The following is a 17,177-nucleotide window of genomic DNA, read 5'->3' as shown; positions in this document are numbered from 1 at the left end:
TAGAACAAAATCGTGCGAGAATATATCAGAAACGCACTGTTTTCATGGTTATATTTCATTATTCTATGTTGGCACTCCGAACTTTCCGCCACGGCTTTATCTGTCAATTCATCAATTTGCCTTAAAGAAATCAGTTCTGCCAACCAACATTTTTCAATGCAAAAATCACTAAAATATATTTATGGAAATATTTCATTAATTTCAATGAAAATGCAATGAATTAGAGAAAATAATGTATAATACTCGTACAGAAGGCTCATTCTACCACTCGTTCATTCCAAAACTCGCCACTTCGTGGATCGTTTTTGAATTTTGAACTCGTGGAAGAATATCAATGCCTTCTGCACTTGTATTATAAATAACTATTACATCCAATGCGTTTCCGTATGGATCAGCGATGTAGTTCGCGCTCCTATGTGTAGATACGGTATTTACGCGAACTAAGCAATATACGGCTATACGGTGAGCGCATTAGGCGTCTGAGAAAAAAATTATTAACTTGTGTCCCCACAGTGGACACACTAGGACACAAAGGGTTAATAGACGTTTTGAATCTGTGCATGTGTAATGGAACAGACCGAAAGTTGATTCGCGTAAGTCGAGGTGCGCCCTGCCCGCCTGGAAAATCGAAGATCGCGTCGACGGCGGCTTCGCGGGCGAAATCGAACCGTCGAAGTTTTACGCGGGTAACGAGCGTTGTGCGTGCCGCCGCCACCGCCGCCGCCTCACCCCGCTCCGTCGGATTATCGGAAAACACTAGTCGACGACGGAGCCGGCTGCTATCTCGAGCGTCGTTTAAGTGATTTAAACGACCCGCGATCGGACAAGGGTTAGATAAGGGATCGACAAGAGGTAAGGGAGAGTTTATCGCCTGCCGTAATTAATTTACCCATCGATTCCACATCCCACGTTCTTCTCCGCCGTATGGGGCGGCTCCTGTGAGGGGGGGATGTTGTTCGAACGCGCTCCAGAACGCCTGGAGCTATCGCGTTGCGACCTTTCGGTTTTTTCATACAAACTTGATGGGATTTCTGTTTCTTTTAGAACTTGAAGACACAATTTGGTTTTTCGCAGTGCATCAGTTGAAGAATATCTTCTTTCGGCCATAACTTCAGAATGCCTGAAATTATCGCTTTGCGACCTTGAGGTTTTTCATGCAAATTTGATAGAATTTCTGTTTCTGTCAAGAAAATCCTATCATTACATTTGAAATTTCGGAGTAAAATGAACAAAACAATGAACTTCTGACTTAGCGCTCCCTACCGAAAGCAGCAAAAACAAATTTATCATGACTATATTTTGTCCTCAATCAACAAGATATTATCTTTCAGACGAGATCTAATTTACTCAAAAATGTTGAGCCAAACTGAAGTTACAGGCGTTTCAATCAGTCAGATTTCTCCCTTTCACCTACCCTTATTTGATGTCGTAAAATCGAAAGTGACAAATCAAAAAGATAGATAATTTTCCAAGGATTACAGTGATGATATTTTTCCTTCAACCTCATATGAAACATTTTCGAGTAAAATTCATTTTTATACTCGACGGTAGCTATTACGCCCCCTAACGGTAGAGGTATGAACTTCAAAACAATTTCAAGTGTGTTCTCTTTATCACTTCAGTAGTAAATTTTTTTACCGCAAGTGTCTACGATGAGTGGATCCTGAGATATAGCCGCTTACCTCGCTTATTTGCCCACCCTGTACAATTTGTAGAATCTTCACAGTGTCCGAAGATGGACTAGAATAAGTTCGAAACTGCGGTTACACAATGTAATCCTTAAATTGTTATTTCAATTTAAAAAACAGCATAAGCAAAGACGAATTTACTGAATAGGTATGTTGAAAAAAAAAATGAGAGGAGGGTTGGAATATATGTTTTCCTCGTGAAGGTGGCTATGTTGACGAATAAAGTCGAATTTTTAGGAAAAAATGTGTTTTCACTGGTTAGGTCCGGGTCTTATTGAGTGAAAATATGTAATGGACTAGTTTAGTGATGTTGATAATACTATATTTGACACGATAGAATTAAAATATAGAGCAAAACTGATAAATCAGTGAAAAAATTTTGAAAATCCATCAATAAATGACTGAAATAGATTATTTAAATTTACGTATTTTAGCGCGGAACGTCTTTGGTCTGTGACGTCACGGCTCTTGCCTGTGATCGCTACACCATAAATTACGTTTAAATACTTAGCCGCGCCAAGGCTCTCGCGCCGTTTGTAGTTACATAGTACAGTGTAGTTTTAACTCGAGTTTTGTTTTTATGTCACCATAATGGAAGAAGGCTTCGTGAAAGGACAAAGTGACAATTTGCCTAAAATAGATATATTCGCAGTGATGGAGTCTTTTTCTTCAAATCCATCTTATGTCAGTGCAGAAATAAAAGGAGTTAAACTTTTCAAGTCAGTATCTACTTTTGAGTTTGCTTCATCATGGTTCAACTTATAACGATGATTTATTTAAAAAACGTTTCATAAACAGTTTGTAGTTGAGTACTGGTTGTTGAAGTCTATCAATGGCAAAACATATTTATGTGAGGAGTAAAAAGTAAAAAGAGAAAAAAGTAATTTGTATGTATGTATATAGTAAGTTATTTCAGCCATCGTGTAACGAACAAAAGACGACACGAACGGCACAAGTGATTGTACACCAATGAATTCGTAAGCACTCTGCCAATACCTAGTGTGTGACGTCACGACACTTACACGTACTATGAAATTATTCTTCCAAGCGCAACTTCAAAGTCCCATAACTTTTTCATTTCTAGAGATATTTCAATGATTCTTCCACATTTTTGTTTCATTTTACTTAAATTTTCAGAATTAATCCTTAACAAAAAAACGCAAACTAGTCCATTAGCAGGAGTTTCACTTACGCTTTCTTCATCTGAACCAAAGTTGTTCAGGATGGTATCAGACCAAACATTTTTCCATCCCAAAAGTGACGACAATGCTTCCACTACCTTCAGTAGTTGAAGTAACATTGAATCTTGTTTCGGATTGAGGGCCAGACCAAACTTCTTGATTCTTCTCCGTAAGAGCAATCGATCTCTTCTGCGGTAAAGGATGCGGTTTCGCGGTGGGCTGTGGTGGGGAAAGCAGGAGTTTCCTCCATTTCCACTGGATTGGGGAGGTTTCTTCATGTGTTTTCCGACCGCAGCTTTAGTTGGGGTGTTGGCACTGGGGAATATGTGGATGTTGGAACTTGTAGCTTTGGGAAGGACTATGCCCTACTCATTGTTAGGCTTCTAATAACGAGCGTTTATTAAAATTCGTGGTCAAGAGTGCTGTTGAAAAATTAGAGTGGATTTTCTGTGATTACAAATAGCGCTTAGCTTGTACCATATCACTAACATTTGTTTAGATACTTCGAATCTGGGAACTATATCTGGTAGAAGCTAAGTGCTACTTGTGATCACAGAAAATCAACTCTAATTTCTTCACAGCACTCTTGACCACGATTTAAATGAACACTCGTTATTTTAACTAACGTGTGTAATGCAAAGGCTATTCTCTGAAATTTGTTATTTTGTTAGGTATATCTGGTGTACATGGTTTGTCCAAGTCTCAAGTGAATCTTTACCTGTTTATGTTACTTTCAATTGGCTGATAGTTTGGTCGGTCTTCTGAAGACTATGTGGAATCGGCATTATCTCCATGATTATGTAGAAAACTATCGACGAATGGTTCAGTCTTTATGCGGCCTCCTTAAGCGTTTTTATAGTTGGTTAGGCTTTAGCATTATTCAAGGTGCTCCATTTTCATTACGAAAATGTAGTATTTTTAAGGCCATTATTGTTCACTAAATTCGGTTCTTTTCAGAAACCTGTAAGCAATCGGCCAGTATTCAACAGTTCTTGGAGAACCTTAAGATCAAAGTGTCGACTTTTGAAGGGACCAGTCTTCTTGGATTTCAAGTGTATTGCTCCCTTTTTACTTGTTTTTCGTTTCTTATGGCGGCGCTCACGTCGTCTTTCTGTCAATGTAGTTTCGAGGTTGAATTAAGATGCATAGAAAACCTGGTGTGTCTTCTTATACTTGTTAAACTTTCAGACAAAACGGGACATTTCTCCTTTATACCTACTTGATTTCGAGAAATCGCGTCTTTTTCAGATGGCGCACATATCGTTTATATTTGACATTTGTCTCGATTCTCGGCTCTCGTGACCCTTGAGTCTAGAACAATAATATTTCATATTCTATGCTCGCCACAATATTCTATAATCTCTCATTATATTCCATTCATTTCATTGAAAATTCGATAGGAACTGAAGTGTTATATATTGTGAAAGTTTGTGAAGTCTGAAATCATTATTTCATTTTTGAACGGCGCCAGGCAGATAGCGGGAATTCGAAAATTTCTGAAGAGCGCCACCTTACAGAACTCTGGTGAAGCAGAACACCAAAGCAACAGGTGGATATTTCAAAAGTCTGAAACAAAACGAATCAGTACTCACACCAGGGATTCTGTGCATCTTAGGTGGAATCAATAATAAACTACTTTAGATAGAACAAATGAAAATTTCGAAATGATGCCGTTTATTGGTTAATTCTTTCCATAGCGCCACCTTAAGGAAGAAAAGAGAAAAGGGAACGGACCTATGCCGAGCCGAATCGCCAGAATTATCTTAAACAAAATTATTCAGTGAACAGACTAGTATTTTAGACATGTTAGACCTTAGAGGAATCATATAATTTGAATCTTCTGAAATGTAGGTGTACTGTATTATTTGATCTATAGTTTAATTTAATGTACAACTTCTACATATAGCAAATTACCACTTCGAAGCAACCCATACACACAGGTATCGAGCAATCGATAGGCGACGGCGAGCATTGAAGTCTTGCGTTTGAAAAATGTTATTCGTCCAGTAAGTGTATTATTTCTGAAGGTATCTACGGTTCTATGCCATGGTTTCCTGCAAAGCGGTACAGTCAGCGGTTCTGTGGAATGCCGCGGTCGTGGTTTCCGAGAGAACGTTGATACAGTCCGGCATGTAAAATATTGTTGCCGTCACATTTATAACGCTGTTCGCTTGTAACTCTTCTTCGGGTTCTTCATCTTCTAGGCGAATTATAACTGCGGAATCAAGATCATCCATTTTAATCGATCGAAATATTCAAACTGACTCTCAATTATAATTTTACGACTAATGTCAACCTCACTTTACTTCAAACCATTTTGTTCTAAAGAACAATATTTGTAGGAAATTTCAGCTTTAGTCAGAATTTTAAAAGTTTATTTCAAATATTTTTATAAAAAATGTGTGCTAAAATTTTCAAACAGAATATAAAATGTTTTTGGAGTGTGAAAAGGTCGAGGTTTGATTAGTTTAGATACAATGAAAAATGGACGTTCATTTTGAAACGTTAATAATATAGAGCATCTTCATTTACATCTATATAAATATACAGGATGTTACTAAATTGGGGGTACAAAGGAAAATGAAAAATTTCTTGAAAACTGCCCTCAAACGCTTCGTTTTCGAGATTACCAGTTGTAGTCCTATTTTTTTGTGATGATATTACAGTTTATCGAATTTCTTGAAACAGATTGGGCGAATAATTACCGAAACTTATAATCAATTTATTCATCACAGGATATTAACTGGACCTTTATAATCATTTGAATTTACCTGATGATTACTAGAGAATTGTTCGAACTTTTTTCTCGAAATCGGAGCAGATACGACAAAACTACAGGAAACAAAAAAGTGTAGTACTGGACCCACTTTTTTTGAAGTACCAATGATCCATCAAAAAAAGTTCTGGGGAAAAGAAGTGAACCCTGTTTCAGAAAAAATATCACCAATTTCATTCAAAATTAGCATTTCACATGATGAAAACTTCAAATTAGAATATCCATGCCAAATTTAAGTTATATATCGTGTGAAGGGAAGGTGCTACGAGAAAAAAAAACTTAAAAAAAATCAATCAACTTCCTGTTTCTTGAAATCAAAACTTTTGCGGGCCCAAGTTTATAGGCCTTTTTTTCTTAAAACGATCCGAGAAATTTTCGTTGGAATAGTTATTTAAAATACAAGTTCAGAGGGCTTCGATATTTTTCCACGTGTTTAAAATTCATAAACGAGCCACAAAGTGGCGAGTTGAGTCTTCTGTATGAGATTATACATTATTTTCTCTATTTCAGTATCGTAATGAGTTCATTATAGTTCTAAAAACAGTGCTGTAATGAACTCATCACAGCATTGTTCTCAGTTATATATTTCGTTTTGTGGTTGTCTACACAGACCTAATCCTATAAAATTTCAACACACGTCTAGTGTCAATATAATATAATTTGGAATTAGTGAAATGATTTGCGAAATTATTCGCAATTTCTCTTAATTATTTTGGTTTTAAATCGATTTCGTCAGACATAATTCACGAATTTAATGCGTAATTATGAATTATTTTGAAATTCAAAACGTACGATTTAAATTCAAATTCCGTAATTTGTCTGATTTTCGTAGCAGTCACACCAACTGCCAAGACACAATACAAATGTCACTAGGATGTATAATCTGAGTTTTTCATTGAATTTCGACAAAACTTGACTGAAATAGAGAATATATCGTCTATTACTCGTTGCAGAAGGCAATTCCAACACTCATGCGTTCGAAAACTGTCCTTCGTCGCTCGTTTTCGAATTCCGAATTCGTTATGGAGCCCTTTCTGCAACTTGTTTTTGAATATACTATTCTCTAATTCACTGAATTTTATTTGAAATTGATGAAATATTTCCATAAATATCGTTTAGTGTTTTTTTTTGCATTGCAAAATGTGGGTTGGTAATACAGTTTTCTCTATCACAAATTTGACAGGTTATAGATAAATCTGTGGCAGAAGAGTTCCGACTACCAACATATAATAATGAAATATAACCATGAGATTTCTGCGAATCTGCGATATTCTCGTACGATTTTGTTCTACAAGATGTTCCAAGAATGAACGGATCAACCACAGAATTAGAGAAACAATTATGTATATACGAGCACAACTCGAATATAAAGCTACTTTTTTCACACTTCCGAGTTATGAAAATTTCTCACGAATCCGAAGAGTCACTATAATTCTAATTTTATGAATAACTATTTTCAACAATGAAATTAAAGTAGCCGATGTTCGTGACAAATTACAAGATCTTTATCTAGGACCGCTATCAAGTGCGATTTTCGGTTTTTTCATTTTGCATGACTCGTAAATTTAGGCCTTCATGATTCTGTCATCAATATTGCTGCGCCGCGGCACTCAAGCTACCCTATCGCGAACAAAGATATGTGTACGATAAAAGAAAGTAAGTCCGAGAAATCCAATATCGTGTTTATGAGCCTGGGGAGTCTTGGGGAGCGGTTCCCGCATTATCAAATATATAGCCCGGCGTGAATCGAAATAACGAAACCGCACAGCCCGAGACTGCTCTTCGAAAAAAGAAAAAAAAAAAAAAAGGAAACGAGATCAGCGACGTCCTGCCGACTCCATTTTTCTGGCGCTCCATTTCGATCGAAACTGGTCGGGGTTGGTATAGGGTCAGGGGGGCCGTTTTTACGAGGCTTCGATCATCATGTTACACGCGACGATTAGTTACGGTTCAGTGCCGTCGGATCGGGGGCGGTATCGGCTGACCTCATCGCATCAGACCGAATGTTGTAGCAGCCGAAACCCAAGAATCGGAACGCGGCTCCGTTTTTTCATTCGATGATCCCAAGTCGTCTCGAATCATAGAGTAATAAACATAGATAGAGGGACTATACGCAATTTCTACATGTCCCCAACATGGTTTGATTACGTTGTCGGATTGTGATATATTTTCAAATCCATAATTTTACTATAGAATAAAATAGAATTTTATTTCATTTCTAAAATTATTGTAATACAATAATGAGAAATTTTGCTTTACAGCCTTGAAAGTATTCCTGTAGACTATATGGTTCTATATTCACCAAAAATTCTAATATTTCCTTCTTCAATTTTTTTATATCGTTGATGGCATGAAATCTTCTTGGCAAGACATTGCAAACCTTAATGCACATGTATTTTGCATTATTCTGTGTTAGGGTTAGTTGTTGCTTCGGGTAGATATAGGGATAAATATTTTGGTTAAGAAAATCTTCAAATAATTCCCTATGGTTTCTCAGAAAGATGACACTTCAAAACATATAGTGCAGTCAGTGTCATGATTTTATTACTTTTAAAAACACCTCCATATTATTATGAATGTATATTATATTCAATGAAATATATTTATTTGAGTGTTTCCTGATTGAATATGCAAATTTGATTATTTGGAATTTGATATTTTTCCTAATTGTCAAATTTATAATAAGCAGAATATTTATTATTTTCTGTATCTACCTGCTGAAATCCAAGCTTTGGCAACTATTGCTCTCTTAGTTTCATCCTGTGTTTCAAGTTGTTTGACGCGCTTGAAGTTTGTTTTCTGAATTTCTGATATATTTAGGTATTTATTTCAATATATTTTGAGTTGGTATGAAGTGTTGATTCACTATGGGACATAAGAAGTGCTTCTTTGTGGAGAAACTTGCGAATTGAGTGAAATATCGTTTCACTGATATGTTTTCATTTCCGCGCGCTTCGTGTCAAATTTGTTAGTTCATATTGAGGACAACATTTATTCACTGAAAATGACAAAAGCTCCCTCTATCTATGTTTATTACTCTGAGGGTTCACCTTATCGCAGACTGAATATTGTAGGACGCTGGGAGCCGAAATCCAAGAATCGGAACGTGGCCTCGTTTTTTCATTCGATGATCCCAAGTCGTCTCTAATCGAGCAGTCGCGGACTCGATGGTTCGATCTAAGATAACCCGGTTTCGTATAGGTCGAATCGCGCCGGGCCATAGAATCGGACTTCGGTATCATTCCCGATCCGTCACAGACTTTTTTTTTGCGCGATTAGCATTCACCGGTCCGCTTTCTGAATGACCGTGGATATGTTTCGTTTTGTGGTCGGTTTTTTGTTCGGTTTGCTATTTACAGTAATGTTGAAGGAGAGATTGGTGTTAAAATATTATTCTAAGGAACGACGATCATGTGATTCTATGATAAGACATTAGTTGAATTGTTTCTGGTTGCTCCACCATAATTGTTGATTTCTAACATAATATAAAACGGTTAATTATTTTCTATTTTCTATAACGTGCGTATTAAAACTAAGAATCGTCATATCTTATAAATCTTTAATCTATAACATTCAAAAATCAAATATTATATTTTTCGCGTTTCCTGGAATAAAGTGACTACTTGAGTAATTCCAGTAGTAGTAGATTGTCACAATATCGACGAAAATCCTGGAAGAAATGAATGAATGAAACAATTATTTCATTGAGAACGATTCCTCATTAAAATGATAATTAACGTTAATGCTTACATTGATGTTGGCAAAGTGCGTTATACTCGTATTCAAGTGTTTCTTGTCTTTAAGATTGATTGTCCCAAATTCGTTGTCTAGTGGGGGGATCTCAGAATCCTTTTGAGCTATAGAAAAAATGAATGGCACATTTCGCGACAAAGAATTTGGGTCATCTGATACATGAGACGATTAAGTTGATGGTCTCGAAGATGGTATAGAAGATTAATCCGCGACAAATATTTTGTCCCATATGTTCTGTTCATTTTTTATCTATGATTCAAAATACCCATGGCCACATTGGAGGATTTCTATTCTCAATGTCCTTGTAATACGTCGATTGTTACAGAATCTGCTACAGATGTGCTACGAAATCAAAGTCATGTTTAAGCCTCCATATATCCAAATTTTTGAGAAAGCTGTAATTTTTCGTGGAAGTATTCGATTCATCAGCTTCTATACAATATTCAATAGCTCTCATTTCAGTAATTGTTTCTAATAGTTATTTATAATACAAGTGCAGAAGGCATTGGTATTCTTCCACGAGTTCAAAATTCAAAAACGAGCCACGAAGTGGCGAGTTTTGGAATGAACGAGTGGTAGAATGAGCCTTCTGTACGAGTATTATACATTATTTTCTCTAATTCATTGCATTTTCATTGAAATTAATGAAATATTTCCATAAATATAATTTAGTGATTTTTGCATTAAAAAATGTTGGTTGGCAGAACTGATTTCTTGAAGGCAATTTGATGAATTGACAGATAAAGCCGTAGCGGAAAGTTCGGAGTGCCAACATAGAATAATAAAATATAACCTTGAAAACTGTGCGTTTCTGATATATTCTCGCACGATTTTGTTCTACAAGATGTGGAAGAATGAACGGAATAACCACAGAATTAGAGAAAAGCACATTCCGGACCAAGTAGTGAATCCTTCTTTAGTAGGATAAATGTTGACACTATGATTTGAACACGAATAGGCAATATGGGTTGGAGTCAGGTTGATGCGATAAGGTGGCGTGTTTGTACGAATATGATAAAATAATTAAACCATTTCACGGACGATTTATCAAAAAAAGTAGATCGTTATAAGCGGTTGTGTCGCTAAAATCGAAGGCGTTCTATTGGATTGTATAGACATTCCTATGAAACCAAAATTGAGTTAACCTAGACCCTAAACCTAAAAAGCGGTTGATCTATGTCTTCAAATCCGGATTATACTGTATATTAATAACTACCGATCTCAAACAATAATAATTGGAGTCGACGATTAGCTTCTCCTCCAAACGATTGTCGCACCTTTAAAGGAAACTACTAAATCAAAACTAATAATAAATAATGATCAGACATAACAATTTGAGTTTTATTCATTGCATCCTGTATACTATTCAAAAATGTTATGTAATGCCAAGGACTTGAATATTCTAGGGCAGAAATGATTTTGTTTTCTTCTAATCGCCCCACTCTCAAATTGGATATTTTTGTTTAGGAACGATTTATGTATTCGATCGGATAATATACTCATCGTAGATATTTGATATGAAGCGTTTTCCTATAAGGGGTTAAATTTTGATAAAAAAAATAGACAGTAAAAAAAAGTCTAAAGAGGATAAATCACAAGATCTTGGTGGCCGATTGTGATCACCTCTTCAAGAGATAACACGGCCAGGAAACTTTTCATGCACAATTGCGATTGTTTCATTGCTTGTGTGGCACGTTTCGCCGTTTTGTTGGAAATGATCTTCGCCCACATCAATATTTTCCAATTCCAGTTGTGAAAAATCATTTATCTCAAGATCGACGAGGAATCGACAAACCTGGGTTTTCGTCAACTACAGCAGCAATAAAATTAGTTGTTCTTGAGCGACGCACTCGGTTCCGATTCTTCACATAGCTAACTTGTCCCAACAGCTCAAATTTTTCCACCAGTTTTATTGTTGCCGACCGAGTAGCTGCTTCAGGACGACCCAAAAGTACTTTAGTTTTGCGAACTACAACTGCACTTTTTGTAGAGAATTTGAATAAATTCAATGTGTTGTTAAATCGTGTTTCTGTCCATTTTTAGTAGGTAATGGTGTAGCTTTTACTTGTCAAATGTCAAAAGATGACAGTTTCGAAAGTGACAGCTGTCATAACAGCGGGCTAGTCAAAATGACACCTCTTATTGGAAAACACTTTACTATTTAAATTACGATCCTTGATATGTTGTTTTTCCGCAAAAACCTTAATATTTTAATACATTAAATTCCATAAAAAAAACTTCGTTCGGTTTATATACACTGTGTCCGTAAAGTATAGAACGAATACATTTTTAGTTAACCCTTCGTTAGGCGCGTGGATTACGATTGTAATCCACCACTATTCCAACGCCGATATTTTCCTAATTTCATTGGTTATGTAAGCGCGGACCTCAATAGCTGTCAATTACATCTCTTTCTAGCGATTCAGTATTCAGTAAGCGGTGGGAAATATTTTTGCTGGAATTTAGGAGCGTCTAAACACGACTGGATTACCATTGTAATCCGCGCGCCTAACTGCGTTACGTTTGCTCCTTCGAGCAAACGTAACGCAGTGTTGTCATAAATTTGGTAAGTATAGTTTTTTTTGCATTATTACGAACATTATCGAATGCATATGTATTCTTATATCATTATCTCATGATTATTGATGTTTCAGGAATATAATATGTCTGACCCTAAAAATAAATCCGTTATTTTAGTATCTTCAATGCACCATGATGTTGCGATCGATCTGGAAACAGAAGATAAAAGAGAACCAGAAATAGTGACATTTTATAACCACACCAAAATTGGCGTCGACTTAGTGGACCAACTATGCCAAAAATACAACATTGCGAAAAATGCAATGGTTGTTTTTTACAATCTGCTGAACGTAGCTGGAATAAATGCCGTCTGCATTTACAAAGCGAACCATCCTACGGAGAAAAAAAGTAAGGAGTGATTTCATTGAAAAATTTGCTTGGGAACTCATCAAGACACAAAAAGAGGCCAGGTCGAATATGACCTGCTTACCCATGGAACTCAGAAGACGAGCGCGTTCCCTCCTTGGACTCGAAGCGACATTACCCCCGCCTTCTGATCTACCAAGGCAAGAAAATCCTATAAGACGATGTAATATATGTCCTAGAAGCCGTAACAAGTCAACAAGGAAAGTGTGCGTGAAATGCAAAAGACACGCTTGCAAGCAACATGCAGTAGATATTTGCACTGAATGTTTAGATGGTTGAAGAAATCACCATAATTGTGTGAATTTTCCATGAATATGATAACTTCTATCGAATGTAGCAAATTGTATTTTTCATATTTGGTTTGTCTTTTTTCAGAATATCTGGTTTTTTTCAGCTATTCATAATTGTTTTTTGTTTGTTGTCCAAAATGTACAAGACGCAGATAAAACTATGAAAAACGTGATTCTTTCGCTTTCTTATTCAAACAGTGAGATTCTTGAAAATTTTCATAAAAAATTTTTTTCATCATTGAAGCAGATACATCAACAAAACTGAATAACCAATTTAGCCAATGATTATAGTCTGAGTATGTGATTTAATGACAAATCATTTTGGATTACGTTTGTAATCCACGCGCCTAAACGCGTTAGGAAATACCGCGCGCTTAACGAAGGGTTAAACAGCCCATTTTAAGAAATAATACTGAAACACGTCGATTTTTTATTTGAATTTATCGTATTTTAAAATAATAATCTAATATACAGAGTGAATTACTTTCGAGTAATGACGTCACCGTAATTTTTTTGAATGGAACATCCCCATTTTGTCTCAATTTTACGATTACTCTACCTGAGTTGATTCCAAAAATGTATCACATGTTGATTCCATTTGCTACAGGGTGGACAAAAATACAATAGTTTTGTGTGTGCTCATAAAGTAACACGTAACATTAGTTAAATTAATAATATTATCAAAAATACTATCTAAAAATGTAACAAACTACAGGGTGTTACATTCAAACCAATTGCCGCTAGACAATAAGTATTTTTGATAATATTGTTAATTTAACTAATAAAGAATGTTATTCGTTACTTTATGAGCACACACAAAACTATTGTATTTTTGTACACCCTGTACCAATTGGAATCAACATATGATACATTTTTGGAATCAGCTCAGCTATATTAATCGGAAAATTGAGACAAAATGGTGGTGTTCCATTTAAAACAAAATGACGGTGACGTCATTACTCAAAAGTAATTCAGCCTGTATATTAGATTATTATTTTAAAATACGGTAAATTAAAATCGAAATTCGACGTGTTTCAGGATTATTTCTTGAAATGGTCTGTATAGCTAAAAATGAATTTGTTCCATACTTTACGGACACAGTGTATATTCTCGCAAATACCTTCATCTTTTAATAACTTAAATTCCATAAATTAACTGGTGGCGTTCGGTTTTATAAGGATTAATGTATGAGGGAAGAAAGGAAACGCGCATCATTTTCGACGCGATAGGTTTGTTTCACGAATTACCGGCGTCGAGGACAATCCGGATTATCCGGGACGGACGGCCGTCGACCGATAAAGAAATCCGGCTCAACTGCCACCGATATCGAATAACGACTTTTGCGCGCGCTGCTCGACACCGCGAAAAAACCGATTTGAGCGAGAAGAGGCCTGCAGAAGGACTACGCGGTCCGTCATTAAGCCGCAATTACCTCCTTCATTACGATACTAGGAATGTTACAACGCTGAAACCAATCTTGTACCGCGGTCGTAGGGACGTAATTGCTTCCTCCGTTAATGCCGCCGCCGCCGTTGCTGCGAGGCGCTTTTGTTTGCGCGGATCTCGGTCGAAGTCGCCTTTGGACGTCGTCCAGAAACCGTGTGCGGGTTACGAAAATTGAGGCTGTAATTCGCCTTGAAAAGGACGCAGGTCTTCTCGTGTTTGTGCCGGAAACGCAAGGACGAAACTCGGTTACACAAGTTGGCTGTATAGGCTTGTATCCAATGGAAATAATCATAGACATGCACAGGGATATTAAAGTTCCATTAGATTACGGTTGGTTGGTCATGTGGGTGCGACCCTTTACTCGTAAGCCGAAGGTCAGGAGTTTAAGTTCAGGACCGGGAGTAGTTATTTATAATAGAAGTGTAGAAGACATTGAAGACATTGTCGACAACGTTTACTTATATCTGTAATGCGAGAAAAAGAAGTTTGATAACGAAGTTTGAACCAAATTACTCGAAATAATTTTTTTATTACCAATTCGGTTGTTCTTACCTTACTAAATTAGAGCTACGGAGTAAAATGAGAGATTCCTTGAATAATTTCAAGAATAAAAACTCCCATTAATATGAGCTCGCAAATGCTTTGTTTCTGAGATGCAAGGTGTTTTTAGTGTGTCGTACTGCTTATATCAGTTTATCGAATCTTTATTTATCTTCGTTACAGAGTGGGTAAATAAGTACCAGAACTTATAATTAATTCATTCATTACAGTCGGATCTTTATAATAATTTGGATTTTCCTGAGGATTACTAGAGAGCTGTTTGAAATTTTTTTCTCGAAATCGATAGCAGATACGACTAAATTGTAAAAGTGTAACAAACCAAAAAGTGTGGTACTGGACCAGAGTTTCTTTTTACATTTTCTTTTTGGTTCACCAAAAAATAGTTCTGCAGGAAAGAAGCAGGCACCTTCCCACAAAAAATATAACCCTACAGATTTGCATTCAAAATTAGCATATCACATGATGAAAACTTCAAATTGGAATATCTATGGGCAATTCAAGTTGAATATCTTGTGAAGGGAAGGTTTTTGAGAAAAAGACTTGAACTTCAACACATTAATCTCAAAACAAAGTGTTGGTGACTCATGTCATAAGACTTTTTTCTTTAAATGATATGCGAAATCTGTCATTTTCATTTGTACCTCCAATTTAGGAACACCAAGTAGATATAGTCAATTCAAAACTGATGTTTTCACAAATGAATTGCAATTTGAATGAAACACGATAAATTGTACAACACATCCCAGACAATTTTTCTATGCGAATTACTGAGATCAGTTCTTTGATAACTACAGTATTGATATTTTGTGACGAGAATGATACAAAAAACCGAAAACGGTAAGTATATACCGATGACGAATGCAAAAATCACAGATGGCAAATAAGGGGCCGACAAAGCGGATAGATAAAGGAAAATAATATACCTCGGACATAGACTTGCTCGTAATGCAATAAAAGTACTCATCTTGAACGCGATATTAAAGTCATAGACACTAAAGAGGTCCAATCATTTACTGTCGTGTGAATTTCAAAAGAAAGTGAAATGATTATTGGTTCATTTTATGTGAGAATTTTCCTTTTTAGTCTCTACGAGAATTCTGCAAATTTTTATTTTAGAAATCTTTGGGAGGGTTTAATAACCCTCCATTTCCACGCCATTGATTAATAGAATTCGCATTTACTTAAACTGATGTAGCCGAACTACGAATTTTGCATGTTAACGTCATTTTTATTTTTCAGTAATAAGGTGGAATGTATTCAAATGTAGAAAAATATAGCATTGTAAAAAACGCTATAAACATCAAGTACGTTAAATTATACCAATTTCACACTCAGTTGCAGGAACGTACATTTAATGCAGTCATTAAAATTTTTAATTTGCCAGTAGGAGGAGCCTATTGACTACCTGCACCGTTTAATGAGGGATTTAATTTTAATGAACATTTCTACAACTGGGTGTCAGACAAACAATTGTCTGCGATAGTGAAACACGCTTACGTTCTCGATACTTGATATAATCTTCTATCCTATCGTGAAATATTGGTTTGAAGGTTGATGGGAAAGTTCATTAAACTTCACATGAATATACGAATTTGAGCAAGTACTGTAATGCTCTTGACTTCATCTTAGCGCCCTTCTAATTTTTGTATAAGGTGATACATTAAGAATGTAGAATCTGTAAATTGTTAATTCTAGACCTCTAAATATGATATACCGAACATGCCTCATACAAATATTGCTGCTTTCATGAGACACCGGGGTGTGTAAAGTTTGATTTTGGATTTTGATTTTCGCAATAATTTTCATTTGAAAATTGTGAATTTTTCACATATTACTAGAGGATATACCTCTAGCTGACAAAACTTTCCTTTTTCTGACTCTTTTTCGCTCATGTTCACTTCATTGTCGGGTATGGAATGAATAGTCCAATTTCTATGCCGAGGCAGTTTTTGCATGTTGGGCGCTCATGCGAGTTATAAAATGGTATACACTTCTGAACTACACAGGCGGTGGTTCTCCAGCATTATCCTCCCTCCCGCGTTCGGCAAGCCAGATACCCCGAATTTTAAATATGCCCTCTCTCTTTCCTAAACCTCGCAATTACTCAGGAGGCCGTGAATCTTAAGGGGGAGCCCGATTGTAGCGCGTGCTCTTCTTCTCCTCGGATTTTCTCCCCTTGATGCTGTTTAGCGATTCATCGGCGACTATAAAAATGCATTATGGGAGTTTATAGCGTCGCCGACGGCAAAAGGCGTCGGAAGCAATAACTCGCGAATGATTTAGGGGGATTTATCCACCGGAATAAGTAGGTTGTGTGGTCGTTAACAAGGCCATCTGCGACCCTCGTGGAAATATCTTGGGTTGAATTACATATTCTTACCACCACGCCTTGAGGCAGGTATGCGGTAACTTCTATTTCTTAGAAGGATCGCCTCAAACTGAGAGTTCAATAGCTGCGCCCATTCTTTGAGATGAAAGGTGTAGTGGCACAAGTATAATGACTACCATGCCGAAAAAGTAGAATTTTAACAGATGG

At 36.4% G+C, this 17,177-nt stretch overlaps 1 protein-coding gene across 2 annotated transcripts in view; it reads left to right on the top strand.

Moving 5' to 3' along the window:
* Positions 1 to 17,177, top strand: part of LOC123674872 — a 92,440-nt gene that overhangs the window by 6,823 nt on the left and 68,440 nt on the right. The gene's annotated exons all lie outside the window — the stretch shown is intronic.

This window comes from Harmonia axyridis, chromosome 3 (assembly GCF_914767665.1).
Source record: "Harmonia axyridis chromosome 3, icHarAxyr1.1, whole genome shotgun sequence".
Lineage (NCBI taxonomy): Eukaryota > Metazoa > Arthropoda > Insecta > Coleoptera > Coccinellidae > Harmonia > Harmonia axyridis.
This window is presented reverse-complemented; position numbering and strand designations above follow the sequence as displayed.